Raw genomic sequence first — 13950 nt, 5'->3', positions numbered from 1 at the left:
ATGGAAGGGAATTTAAAGGAATGGAATGGAATGGAATGGAATGGAATTGAATGGAATGGAGTGGAATGGAATCAACCCGAGTAGAACGGAATGGATTGGAATGGAATGGAATGGAATGGAATCGAATGGAATGGAATGGAATGGAATGGAAAGGAAAGGAATGGAATGGAATGGAATGGAATAAAATTTAATGGAATGGAATGGAATGGAATGGAATGGAATGGAATCGAATGGAATGGAATGGAATGGAATGGAATGGAATGGAATGGAATGGAATGGAATGGAATGGAATGGAATGGAATGGAATGGAATGGAATCAACCCGAGTAGAATGGAATGGATTGGAATGGAATGTAATGGAATGGAATGGAATGGAATGGAATGGAATGGAATCAACCCGAGTAGAATGGAATGGATTGGAATGGACTGGAATGGAATGGAATGGAATGGAACGGAATGGAAAGGAATGGAATGGAATGGAATGTAACGGAATGGAATGGAATGGAATAGATTGGAATCAACCCGAGTAGAACGGAATGGAATGTAATGGAATGGAATGCAATAGAATGGAATGGAATGGAATGGAATGGAATGGAATGGAATGGAATGGAATGGAATGGAGTGGAATGGAATGGAATGGAATGGAATGGAATCGAAAGGAATGGAATGGAATGGAATGGACTGGAATGGAATGGAATGGAATGGAATGGAATCAACCCGAGTAGAATGGAATGGATTGAAATGGAATGGAATGGAATCGAATGGAATGGAATGGAATGGAATGGAATCAACCCGAGTAGAACGGAATGGATTGGAATGGAATGGAATGGGATGGAATCGTATGGAATCGAAAGGAATGGAATGGAATGGAATGGAATGGAATGGAAAGGAATGGAATGGAATGAAATCAACCCGAGTAGAAAGTAATGGAATGGAATGGAATGGAATGGAATGGAATGGAAAGGAATGGAATGGAATGGAATGGAATAAAATTTAATGGAATGGAATGGAATGGAATGGAATTGAAAGGAATCAACCCGAGTTGAATGGAATGGATTGGAATGGAATGGAATGGAATGGAATGGAATGGAATGGAATGGAATGGAATGGAATCAACCCGAGTAGAATGGAATGGATTGGAATGGAATGGAATGGAATGGAATGGAATGGAATGGAATGGAATGGAATGGAATGAACCCGAGTGGAATGGAATGGAATGGAATGGAATGGCATCAACCCGAGTAGAACAGAATGGAATGGAATGGAATGGAATGGAATGGAATCAACCCGAGTAGAATGGAATGGATTGGAATGGACTGGAATGGAATGGAATGGAATCGAAAGGAATGGAATGGAATGGAATGGAATGGAATGGAATGGAATGGAATCAACCCGAGTAGAATGGAATGGATTGGAATGGACTGGAATGGAATGGTATGGAATGGAATGGAATGGAATGGAATGGAATGGAATGGAATCAACCCGAGTAGAATGGAATGGATTGAAATGGAATGGAATGGAATGGAATGGAATGGAATGGAATGGAATGGAATGGAATGGGATGGAATGGAATCAACCCGAGTAGAACGGAATGGATTGGAATGGAATGGAATGGAATGGAATCGTATGGAATCGAAAGGAATGGAATGGAATGGAATGGAAAGGAATGGAACGGAATGGAATGGAATGGAATGGAATGAAATCAACCCGAGTAGAACGTAATGGAATGGAATGGAATGGAAAGGAATGGAATGGAATGGAATGGAATAAAATTTAATGGAATGGAATGGAATGGAATGGAATCGAATGGAATCGAATGGAATGGAATGTTATAGTTTGGAATGGAATGGAATGGAATGGAATTGAATGGAATGGAATGGAATGGAATGGAATGGAGTGGAATCAACCCGAGTAGAATGGAATGGATTGGAATGGAATGGAATGGAATGGAATGGAATGGAATGGAATGGAATGGAATGGAATGGAATCAACCCGAGTAGAATGGAATGGATTGGAATGGAATGGAATGGAATGGAATCGAATGGAATCAAATGGAATGGAATGGAATGGAATGGAATGGAATGGAATGGAATGGAATGGAATGGAATGGAATGGAATGGAATCTACTCGAGTAGAATGGAATGGATTGGAATGGAATGGATTGGAATGGAATCGAATGGAATGGAATGGAATGGAATGGAACGGAACGGAACGGAATGGAATGGAATGGAATGGAATGGAATGGAATGGAATGGAATGGAATGGAAAGGAATGGAATGGAATCAACCCGAGTAGAATGGAATGGATTGGAATGGAATGGAATGGAATGGAATGGAATGGAATGGAATGGAATGGAATCAACCCGAGTAGAATGGAATGGATTGAAATGCAATGAAATGGAATGGAATGGAAAGGAATGGAATGGAGTGGAACGGAATGGAATGGAATGGAATCAACCCGAGTAGAAAGGAATGGATTGGAATACAATGGAATGGAATGGAATGGAATGGAATTCAATAGAATAGAATGGAATGGAATGGAATGGAATCGAAAGGAAACCAATGGAATCGAATGGAATGGAGTGGAATAGAATGGAATCAACCCGAATAGAACGGAACGAACGAAATGGAACGGAACGGAACGGAATGGAATGGAATGGATTGAAATGGAATGGAATCGAATGGAACCGAATGGAACCGAATGGAATGGGATGGAATGGAATGGAATGGAATGGAATGAACCCGAGTAGAATGGAATGGATTGGAATGGAATGGAATGGAATGGAATCGAATGGAATCGAATGGAATGGAATGGAATGGAATGGAATGGAATGGAATGGAATGGAATGGAATCAACCCGAGTAGAACGGAATGGAATGGTATGGAATGGAATGGAATAGAAAGGAAGGGAATTCAATGGAATAGAATGCAATGGAATGGAATGGAATGGAATGAACCCGAGTAGAACGGAATGGAATGGAATGGAATGGAATGGAATGGAATGGAATGGAATGGAATGGAATGGATTGGAATGGAATGGAATCGAATGGAATGGAATGGAATGGAATGGAATGGAATGGAATGGAATGGAATCAACCCGAGAAGAACGGAATGGAATGGAATGGAATGGAATGGAATGGAATGGAATGGAATGGAATGGAATGGAATGGAATGGAATTTAATGGAATGGAATCGAATGGAATAGAATGGAATCGAATGGAATGGAATGGAATGGAAAGGAATAGAATGGAATGGAATGGAATGGAATGGAATGGAATGGAATGGAATGGAATGGAATGGAATGGAATCAACCCGAGTAGAATGGAATGGATTGGAATGGAATGGAATGGAATGGAATGGAATGGAATGGAATGGAATGGAATCAACCCGAGTAGAATGGAATGGATTGGAATGGAATGGAATGGAATGGAATCGAATGGAATCGAATGGAATGGAATGGAATGGAAAGGAATGGAATGGAATGGAATGGAATGGAATGGAATGGAATGGAATCTACCCGAGTAGAATGGAATGGATTGGAATGGAATGGATTGGAATGGAATGGAATGGAATGGAATGGAATGGAATGGAATGGAATAGAATGGAATGGAATCAACCCGAGTAGAACGGAATGGAATGGAATGGAATGGAATGGAATGGAATGGAATGGAATCAACCCGAGTAGAATGGAATGGATTGGAATGGACTGGAATGGAATTTAATGGAATGGAATCAATCCGAGTAGAATGGAATGGAATGGAATGGAATGAATTCAATGTAATAGAATGGAATTGCATCAACGCGCGTGGAACGGAATGGAACGGAACGGAAAGGAAAGGAACGGAACGGAATGGAACGGAATCAACCCGAGCAGATCGGAACGGGATGGGACGGGACGGGACGGTACGGGACGGGTCGGGGTGGAACGGAATGGAACGGAACGGAACGGCATGGAATCAACCAGAGTAGAATGGAATGGAATGGAATGGAATGGAATGGAATGGAATAGAATAGAATGGAATTGAATCAACCCGTGTGGAACGGAATGGAACGGAACGGAAAGGAACGGAATGGAATGGAATGGAATCAACCGGAGAACAATGGCACTGGTCGGGACGGGTCGGGACGGGATGGGACGGGACGGGACGGGACGGAAGAGAACGGAATGGAACTCAATGGAGTCAACCCGAGTAGAAAGGAACGGAATGGAATGGAATGGAATGAAATCAAAACGAGTAGAATGGAATGGATTGGATTGGAATGGAATGTAATCGAATGGAATGGAACGGAACGGAATGGAATGGAATGGAATGGAATGGAATGGAATGGAATGGAATGGAATCTACCCGAGTAGAATGGAATGGATTGGAATGGAATGGAATGGAATGGAATGGAATGGAATGGAATGGAATGGAATGGAATGGAATCAACCCGAGTAGAACGGAATGGAATGGAATGGAATGGAATGGAATGGAATGGAATGGAATGGAATTTAATGGAATGGAATGGATTGGAATCGAATGGAATGAAATGGAATGGAATGGAATGGAATGGAATGGAATGGAATGGAATGGAATAGAATGGAATCAACCCGAGTAGAACGGAATGGAATGGAATGGAATGGAATCGAATGGAAAGGAATGGAATGGAATGGAATGGAATGGAATGGAATGGAATGGAATGGAATCAACCCGAGTAGAATGGAATGGATTGGAATGGAATGGAATGGAATGGAATGGAATGGAATCGAATGGAATGGAATGGAATTGAATGGAATCAACCCGAGTAGAAAGGAGTGGATTGAAATGGAATGGAATGGAATGGAATGGAATGGAATGGAATGGAATCAACCCGAGTAGAACGGAATGGATTGGAATGGAATGGAATGGAATGGAATCGAATGGAATCGAATGGAATGGAATGGAATGGAAAGGAATGGAATGGAATGGAATGGAATAGAATGAAATCTTCCCGAGTAGAACGTAATGGAATGGAACGGAATGGAATGGAATGGAATGGAATTTAATGGAATGGAGTGGAATGGAATCGAATGGAATCGAATGGAATGGAATGGAATAGAATGGGATCAACCCGAGTAGAACGGAATGGAATGGAATGGAAAGGAATGGAATGGAAAGGAATGGAAACGAATGGAATGGAATGGAATGGAATGGAACGGAATGGAATGGAATGGAATGGAATGGAATGGAATGGAATGGAATGGAAAGGAACGGAATGGAATCAACCCGAGTAGAATAGAATGGATTGGAATGGAATGGAATGGAATGGAATGGAATGGAATGGAATGGAATAAACCAGAGAAGAATGGAATGGATTGGAATGGAATGGAATGGAATGGAATGAAATGAAATGGAATGGAGTGGAATAGAATGGAATGGAATGGAATGGAATCAACCCGAGTAGAATGGAATGGATTGGAATGGAATGGAATGGAATGGAATGGAATGGAATGGAATGGAATCAACCCGAGTAGAATGGAATGGATTGGAATGGACTGGAATGGAATGGAATGGAATGGAATGGAATGGAATGGAATCAAATCAACCCGAGTTGAATGGAATGGATTGGAATGGAATGGAATGGAATCGAATGGAATGGAACGGAACAGAACGGAACGGAACGGAATGGAATGGAATGGAATGGAATGGAATGGAATGGAATGGAATGGTATCAACCCAAGTAGAATGGAATGGATTGGAATGGAATGTAATGGAATGGAATGGAATGGAATGGAATCAACCCGAGTAGAATGGAATGGATTGGAATCGACTGGAATGGAATGGAATGGAATGGAACGGAATGGAATGGAATGGAATGGAATGGAATGGAATGTAACGGAATAGAATGGAATGGAATAGATTGGAATCAACCCGAGTAGAACGGAATGGAATGGAATGGAATGGAATGCAATAGAATGGAATGGAATGGAATGGAATGGAATGGAATGGAATGGAATGGAATGGAATGGAATCGAAAGGAATGGAATGGAATGGAATGGAATGGAATGGAATGGAATGGAATGGAATGGAATGGAATCAACCCGAGTAGAATGGAATGGATTGGAATGGACTGGAATGGAATGGAATGGAATTGAATGGAATGGAATGGAATGGAATGGAATGGAATCAACCCGAGTAGAATGGAATGGATTGAAATGGAATGGAATGGAATGGAATGGAATGGAATGGAATGGAATGGAATCGAATGGAATGGAATGGAATGGAATGGAATCAACCCGAGTAGAACGGAATTGATTGGAATGGAATGGAATGGAATGGAATCGTATGGAATCGAAAGGAATGGAATGGAATGGAATGGAATGGAATGGAATGGAATGGAATGGAATGGAATGGAATGGAATGGAATCAACCCGAGTAGAACGGAATGGAATGGAATGGAATGGAATGGAATAGAAAGGAAGGGAATTCAATGGAATAGAATGCAATGGAATGGAATGGAATGGAATGAACCCGAGTAGAACGGAATGGAATGGAATGGAATGGAATGGAATGGAATGGAATGGAATGGAATGGATTGGAATGGAATGGAATCGAATGGAATGGAATGGAATGGAATGGAATGGAATGGAATGGAATCAACCCGAGAAGAACGGAATGGAATGGAATGGAATGGAATGGAATGGAATGGAATGGAATGGAATGGAATGGAATGGAATGGAATGGAATGGAATTTAATGGAATGGAATCGAATGGAATAGAATGGAATCGAATGGAATGGAATGGAATGGAAAGGAATAGAATGGAATGGAATGGAATGGAATGGAATGGAATGGAATGGAATGGAATGGAATGGAATGGAATCAACCCGAGTAGAATGGAATGGATTGGAATGGAATGGAATGGAATGGAATGGAATGGAATGGAATGGAATGGAATCAACCCGAGTAGAATGGAATGGATTGGAATGGAATGGAATGGAATGGAATCGAATGGAATCGAATGGAATGGAATGGAATGGAAAGGAATGGAATGGAATGGAATGGAATGGAATGGAATGGAATGGAATCTACCCGAGTAGAATGGAATGGATTGGAATGGAATGGATTGGAATGGAATGGAATGGAATGGAATGGAATGGAATGGAATGGAATAGAATGGAATGGAATCAACCCGAGTAGAACGGAATGGAATGGAATGGAATGGAATGGAATGGAATGGAATGGAATCAACCCGAGTAGAATGGAATGGATTGGAATGGACTGGAATGGAATTTAATGGAATGGAATCAATCCGAGTAGAATGGAATGGAATGGAATGGAATGGAATTAATTCAATGTAATAGAATGGAATTGCATCAACGCGCGTGGAACGGAATGGAACGGAACGGAAAGGAAAGGAACGGAACGGAATGGAACGGAATCAACCCGAGCAGATCGGAACGGGATGGGACGGGACGGGACGGTACGGGACGGGTCGGGGTGGAACGGAATGGAACGGAACGGAACGGCATGGAATCAACCAGAGTAGAATGGAATGGAATGGAATGGAATGGAATGGAATGGAATAGAATAGAATGGAATTGAATCAACCCGTGTGGAACGGAATGGAACGGAACGGAAAGGAACGGAATGGAATGGAATGGAATCAACCGGAGAACAATGGCACTGGTCGGGACGGGTCGGGACGGGATGGGACGGGACGGGACGGGACGGAAGAGAACGGAATGGAACTCAATGGAGTCAACCCGAGTAGAAAGGAACGGAATGGAATGGAATGGAATGAAATCAAAACGAGTAGAATGGAATGGATTGGATTGGAATGGAATGTAATCGAATGGAATGGAACGGAACGGAATGGAATGGAATGGAATGGAATGGAATGGAATGGAATGGAATGGAATCTACCCGAGTAGAATGGAATGGATTGGAATGGAATGGAATGGAATGGAATGGAATGGAATGGAATGGAATGGAATGGAATGGAATCAACCCGAGTAGAACGGAATGGAATGGAATGGAATGGAATGGAATGGAATGGAATGGAATTTAATGGAATGGAATGGATTGGAATCGAATGGAATGAAATGGAATGGAATGGAATGGAATGGAATGGAATGGAATGGAATGGAATAGAATGGAATCAACCCGAGTAGAACGGAATGGAATGGAATGGAATGGAATCGAATGGAAAGGAATGGAATGGAATGGAATGGAATGGAATGGAATGGAATGGAATGGAATGGAATCAACCCGAGTAGAATGGAATGGATTGGAATGGAATGGAATGGAATGGAATGGAATGGAATCGAATGGAATGGAATGGAATTGAATGGAATCAACCCGAGTAGAAAGGAGTGGATTGAAATGGAATGGAATGGAATGGAATGGAATGGAATGGAATGGAATCAACCCGAGTAGAACGGAATGGATTGGAATGGAATGGAATGGAATGGAATCGAATGGAATCGAATGGAATGGAATGGAATGGAAAGGAATGGAATGGAATGGAATGGAATAGAATGAAATCTTCCCGAGTAGAACGTAATGGAATGGAACGGAATGGAATGGAATGGAATGGAATTTAATGGAATGGAGTGGAATGGAATCGAATGGAATCGAATGGAATGGAATGGAATAGAATGGGATCAACCCGAGTAGAACGGAATGGAATGGAATGGAAAGGAATGGAATGGAAAGGAATGGAAACGAATGGAATGGAATGGAATGGAATGGAACGGAATGGAATGGAATGGAATGGAATGGAATGGAATGGAATGGAATGGAATGGAAAGGAACGGAATGGAATCAACCCGAGTAGAATAGAATGGATTGGAATGGAATGGAATGGAATGGAATGGAATGGAATGGAATGGAATAAACCAGAGAAGAATGGAATGGATTGGAATGGAATGGAATGGAATGGAATGAAATGAAATGGAATGGAGTGGAATAGAATGGAATGGAATGGAATGGAATCAACCCGAGTAGAATGGAATGGATTGGAATGGAATGGAATGGAATGGAATGGAATGGAATGGAATGGAATCAACCCGAGTAGAATGGAATGGATTGGAATGGACTGGAATGGAATGGAATGGAATGGAATGGAATGGAATGGAATGGAATCAAATCAACCCGAGTTGAATGGAATGGATTGGAATGGAATGGAATGGAATCGAATGGAATGGAACGGAACAGAACGGAACGGAACGGAATGGAATGGAATGGAATGGAATGGAATGGAATGGAATGGAATGGAATGGTATCAACCCAAGTAGAATGGAATGGATTGGAATGGAATGTAATGGAATGGAATGGAATGGAATGGAATCAACCCGAGTAGAATGGAATGGATTGGAATCGACTGGAATGGAATGGAATGGAATGGAACGGAATGGAATGGAATGGAATGGAATGGAATGGAATGTAACGGAATAGAATGGAATGGAATAGATTGGAATCAACCCGAGTAGAACGGAATGGAATGGAATGGAATGGAATGCAATAGAATGGAATGGAATGGAATGGAATGGAATGGAATGGAATGGAATGGAATGGAATGGAATCGAAAGGAATGGAATGGAATGGAATGGAATGGAATGGAATGGAATGGAATGGAATGGAATGGAATGGAATGGAATCAACCCGAGTAGAATGGAATGGATTGGAATGGACTGGAATGGAATGGAATGGAATTGAATGGAATGGAATGGAATGGAATGGAATGGAATCAACCCGAGTAGAATGGAATGGATTGAAATGGAATGGAATGGAATGGAATGGAATGGAATGGAATGGAATCGAATGGAATGGAATGGAATGGAATGGAATCAACCCGAGTAGAACGGAATTGATTGGAATGGAATGGAATGGAATGGAATCGTATGGAATCGAAAGGAATGGAATGGAATGGAATGGAATGGAATGGAATGGAATGGAATGGAATGGAATGGAATGGAATGGAATGAAATCAACCCGAGTAGAACGTAATGGAATGGAATGGAATGGAAAGGAATGGAATGGAATGGAATGGAATAAAATTTAATGGAATGGAATGGAATGGAATGGAATTGAATGGAATCAACCCGAGTTGAATGGAATGGATTGGAATGGAATGGAATGGAATGGAATGGAATGGAATGGAATGGAATGGAATGGAATGGAATCAACCCGAGTAGAATGGAATGGATTGGAATGGAATGGAATGGAATGGAATGGAATGGAATGGAATCAACCCGAGTAGAATGGAATGGATTGGAATGGAACGGAATGGAATGGAATGGAATGGAATGGAATGGAATGGAATGGAATCAACCCGAGTAGAATGGAATGGATTGGATTGGAATGGAATGGAATGGAATCGAACGGAATGGAATGGAATGGAATGGAATGGAATGGAATGGAATGGAATGGAATGGAATGGAATGAAATTTAATGGAATGGAATGGAATGGAATCGAATGGAATCGAATGGAATCGAATGGAATGTAATGGAATTGAATGGAATCAACCCGAGTAGAAAGGAATGGAATGGAATGGAATGGAAAGGAATGGAATGGAAAGGAATGGAATGGAATAGAATGGAATGGAATCAACCCGAGTAGAACGGAATGGAATGGAATGGAATGGAATGGAATGGAATGGAATGGAATGGAATCAACCCGAGTAGAATGGAATGGATTGGAATGGACTGGAATGGAATTTAATGGAATGGAATCAATCCGAGTAGAATGGAATGGAATGGAATGGAATGAATTCAACGTAATAGAATGGAATTGCATCAACCCGCGTGGAACGGAATGGAACGGAACGGAAAGGAAAGGAACGGAACGGAATGGAACGGAATCAACCCGAGCAGATCGGAACGGGATGGGACGGGACGGGACGGTACGGGACGGGTCGGGGTGGAACGGAATGGAACGGAACGGAACAGCATGGAATCAACCAGAGTAGAATGGAATGGAATGGAATGGAATGGAATGGAATGGAATGGAATAGAATAGAATGGAATTGAATCAACCCGTGTGGAACGGAATGGAACGGAACGGAAAGGAACGGAATGGAATGGAATGGAATCAACCGGAGAACAATGGCACTGGTCGGGACGGGTCGGGACGGGATGGGACGGGACGGGACGGGACGGAAGAGAACGGAATGGAACTCAATGGAGTCAACCCGAGTAGAAAGGAACGGAATGGAATGGAATGGAATGAAATCAAAACGAGTAGAATGGAATGGATTGGATTGGAATGGAATGTAATCGAATGGAATGGAACGGAACGGAATGGAATGGAATGGAATGGAATGGAATGGAATGGAATGGAATGGAATGGAATCTACCCGAGTAGAATGGAATGGATTGGAATGGAATGGAATGGAATGGAATGGAATGGAATGGAATGGAATAAACCAGAGAAGAATGGAATGGATTGGAATGGAATGGAATGGAATGGAATGAAATGAAATGGAATGGAGTGGAATAGAATGGAATGGAATGGAATGGAATCAACCCGAGTAGAATGGAATGGATTGGAATGGAATGGAATGGAATAGAATGGAATGGAATGGAATGGAATCAACCCGAGTAGAATGGAATGGATTGGAATGGACTGGAATGGAATGGAATGGAATGGAATGGAATGGAATGGAATCAAATCAACCCGAGTTGAATGGAATGGATTGGAATGGAATGGAATGGAATCGAATGGAATGGAACGGAACAGAACGGAACGGAAGGGAATGGAATGGAATGGAATGGAATGGAATGGAATGGAATGGAATGGAATGGAATGGAATGGAATGGTATCAACCCAAGTAGAATGGAATGGATTGGAATGGAATGTAATGGAATGGAATGGAATGGAATGGAATCAACCCGAGTAGAATGGAATGGATTGGAATGGACTGGAATGGAATGGAATGGAATGGAACGGAATGGAATGGAATGGAATGGAATGGAATGTAACGGAATAGAATGGAATGGAATAGATTGGAATCAACCCGAGTAGAACGGAATGGAATGGAATGGAATGGAATGCAATAGAATGGAATGGAATGGAATGGAATGGAATGGAATGGAATGGAATGGAATGGAATCGAAAGGAATGGAATGGAATGGAATGGAATGGAATGGAATGGAATGGAATCAACCCGAGTAGAATGGAATGGATTGGAATGGACTGGAATGGAATGGAATGGAATTGAATGGAATGGAATGGAATGGAATGGAATGGAATCAACCCGAGTAGAATGGAATGGATTGAAATGGAATGGAATGGAATCGAATGGAATGGAATGGAATGGAATGGAATCAACCCGAGTAGAACGGAATGGATTGGAATGGAATGGAATGGAATGGAATCGTATGGAATCGAAAGGAATGGAATGGAATGGAATGGAATGGAATGGAATGGAATGGAATGAAATCAACCCGAGTAGAACGTAATGGAATGGAATGGAATGGAAAGGAATGGAATGGAATGGAATGGAATAAAATTTAATGGAATGGAATGGAATGGAATGGAATGGAATGGAATGGAATGGAATTGAATGGAATCAACCCGAGTTGAATGGAATGGATTGGAATGGAATGGAATGGAATGGAATGGAATGGAATGGAATCAACCCGAGTAGAATGGAATGGATTGGAATGGAATGGAATGGAATGGAATGGAATGGACTCAACCCGAGTAGAATGGAATGGATTGGAATGGAACGGAATGGAATGGAATGGAATGGAATGGAATGGAATGGAATCAACCCGAGTAGAATGGAATGGATTGGATTGGAATGGAATGGAATGGAATCGAACGGAATGGAATGGAATGGAATGGAATGGAATGGAATGAAATTTAATGGAATGGAATGGAATGGAATCGAATGGAATCGAATGGAATCGAATGGAATGGAATGGAATAGAATGGAATCAACCCGAGTAGAACGGAATGGAATGGAATGGAATGGAAAGGAATGGAATGGAATGGAATGGAATGGAATGGAATGGAATGGAATGGAATCCAATGGAATGGAAAGGAATGGAATGGAATGGAATGGAATGGAATGGAATGGATTGGAGTGGAATGGAATCGAATCGAATGGAACGGAATGGAATGGAATGGAATGGAATGGAATCCAATGGAATGGAATGGAATCGAATGGAATCAACCCGAGTAGAATGGAATGGATTGGAATGGACTGGAATGGAATGGAATGGAATGGAATGGAATGGAATGGAATGGAATGGAATCAACCCGAGTAGAACGGAGTGGATTGAAATGGAATGGAATGGAATCGAATGGCATAGAATGGAATGGAATGGAATGGAATGCAATGGAAAGGAATGAATTCAACCAGAGTAGAACGGAATGGAAAGGAATGGAATGGAATGGAATGGAATGGAATCAACCCGAGAAGAATGGAATGGATTGGAATGGACTGGAATGGAATGGAATGGAATGGAATGGAATGGAATCAAATCAAGCCGAGTAGAATGGAATGGATTGGAATGGACTGGAATGGAATGGAATGGAATGGAATGGAATGGAATGGAATGGAATCAAATCAACCCGAGTAGAATGGAATAGATTGGAATGGAATGGAATGGAATGGAATGGAATGGAATGGAATGAAATGGAATGGAGTGGAATAGAATGGAATGGAATGGAATGGAATCAACCCGAGTAGAATGGAATGGATTGGAATGGAATGGAATGGAATGGAATGGAATGGAATGGAATGGAATGGAATCAACCCGAGTAGAATGGAATGGATTGGAATGGACTGGACTGGACTGGAATGGAATGGAATGGAATGGAATGGAATCAAATTAACCCGAGTAGAATGGAATGGATTGGAATGGAGTTTAATGGAATCGAATGGAATGGAATGGAAGGAATTGAATGGAATGGAATGCAATGGAATGGAATGGAATGGAATGGAATGGAATGGAATGGAATGGAATGGAATGGAATGGA

Source organism: Gorilla gorilla, chromosome 17 (genome assembly GCF_029281585.2).
Source record: "Gorilla gorilla gorilla isolate KB3781 chromosome 17, NHGRI_mGorGor1-v2.1_pri, whole genome shotgun sequence".
In the NCBI taxonomy this organism is placed as follows: domain Eukaryota; kingdom Metazoa; phylum Chordata; class Mammalia; order Primates; family Hominidae; genus Gorilla; species Gorilla gorilla.
This window is presented reverse-complemented; position numbering follows the sequence as displayed.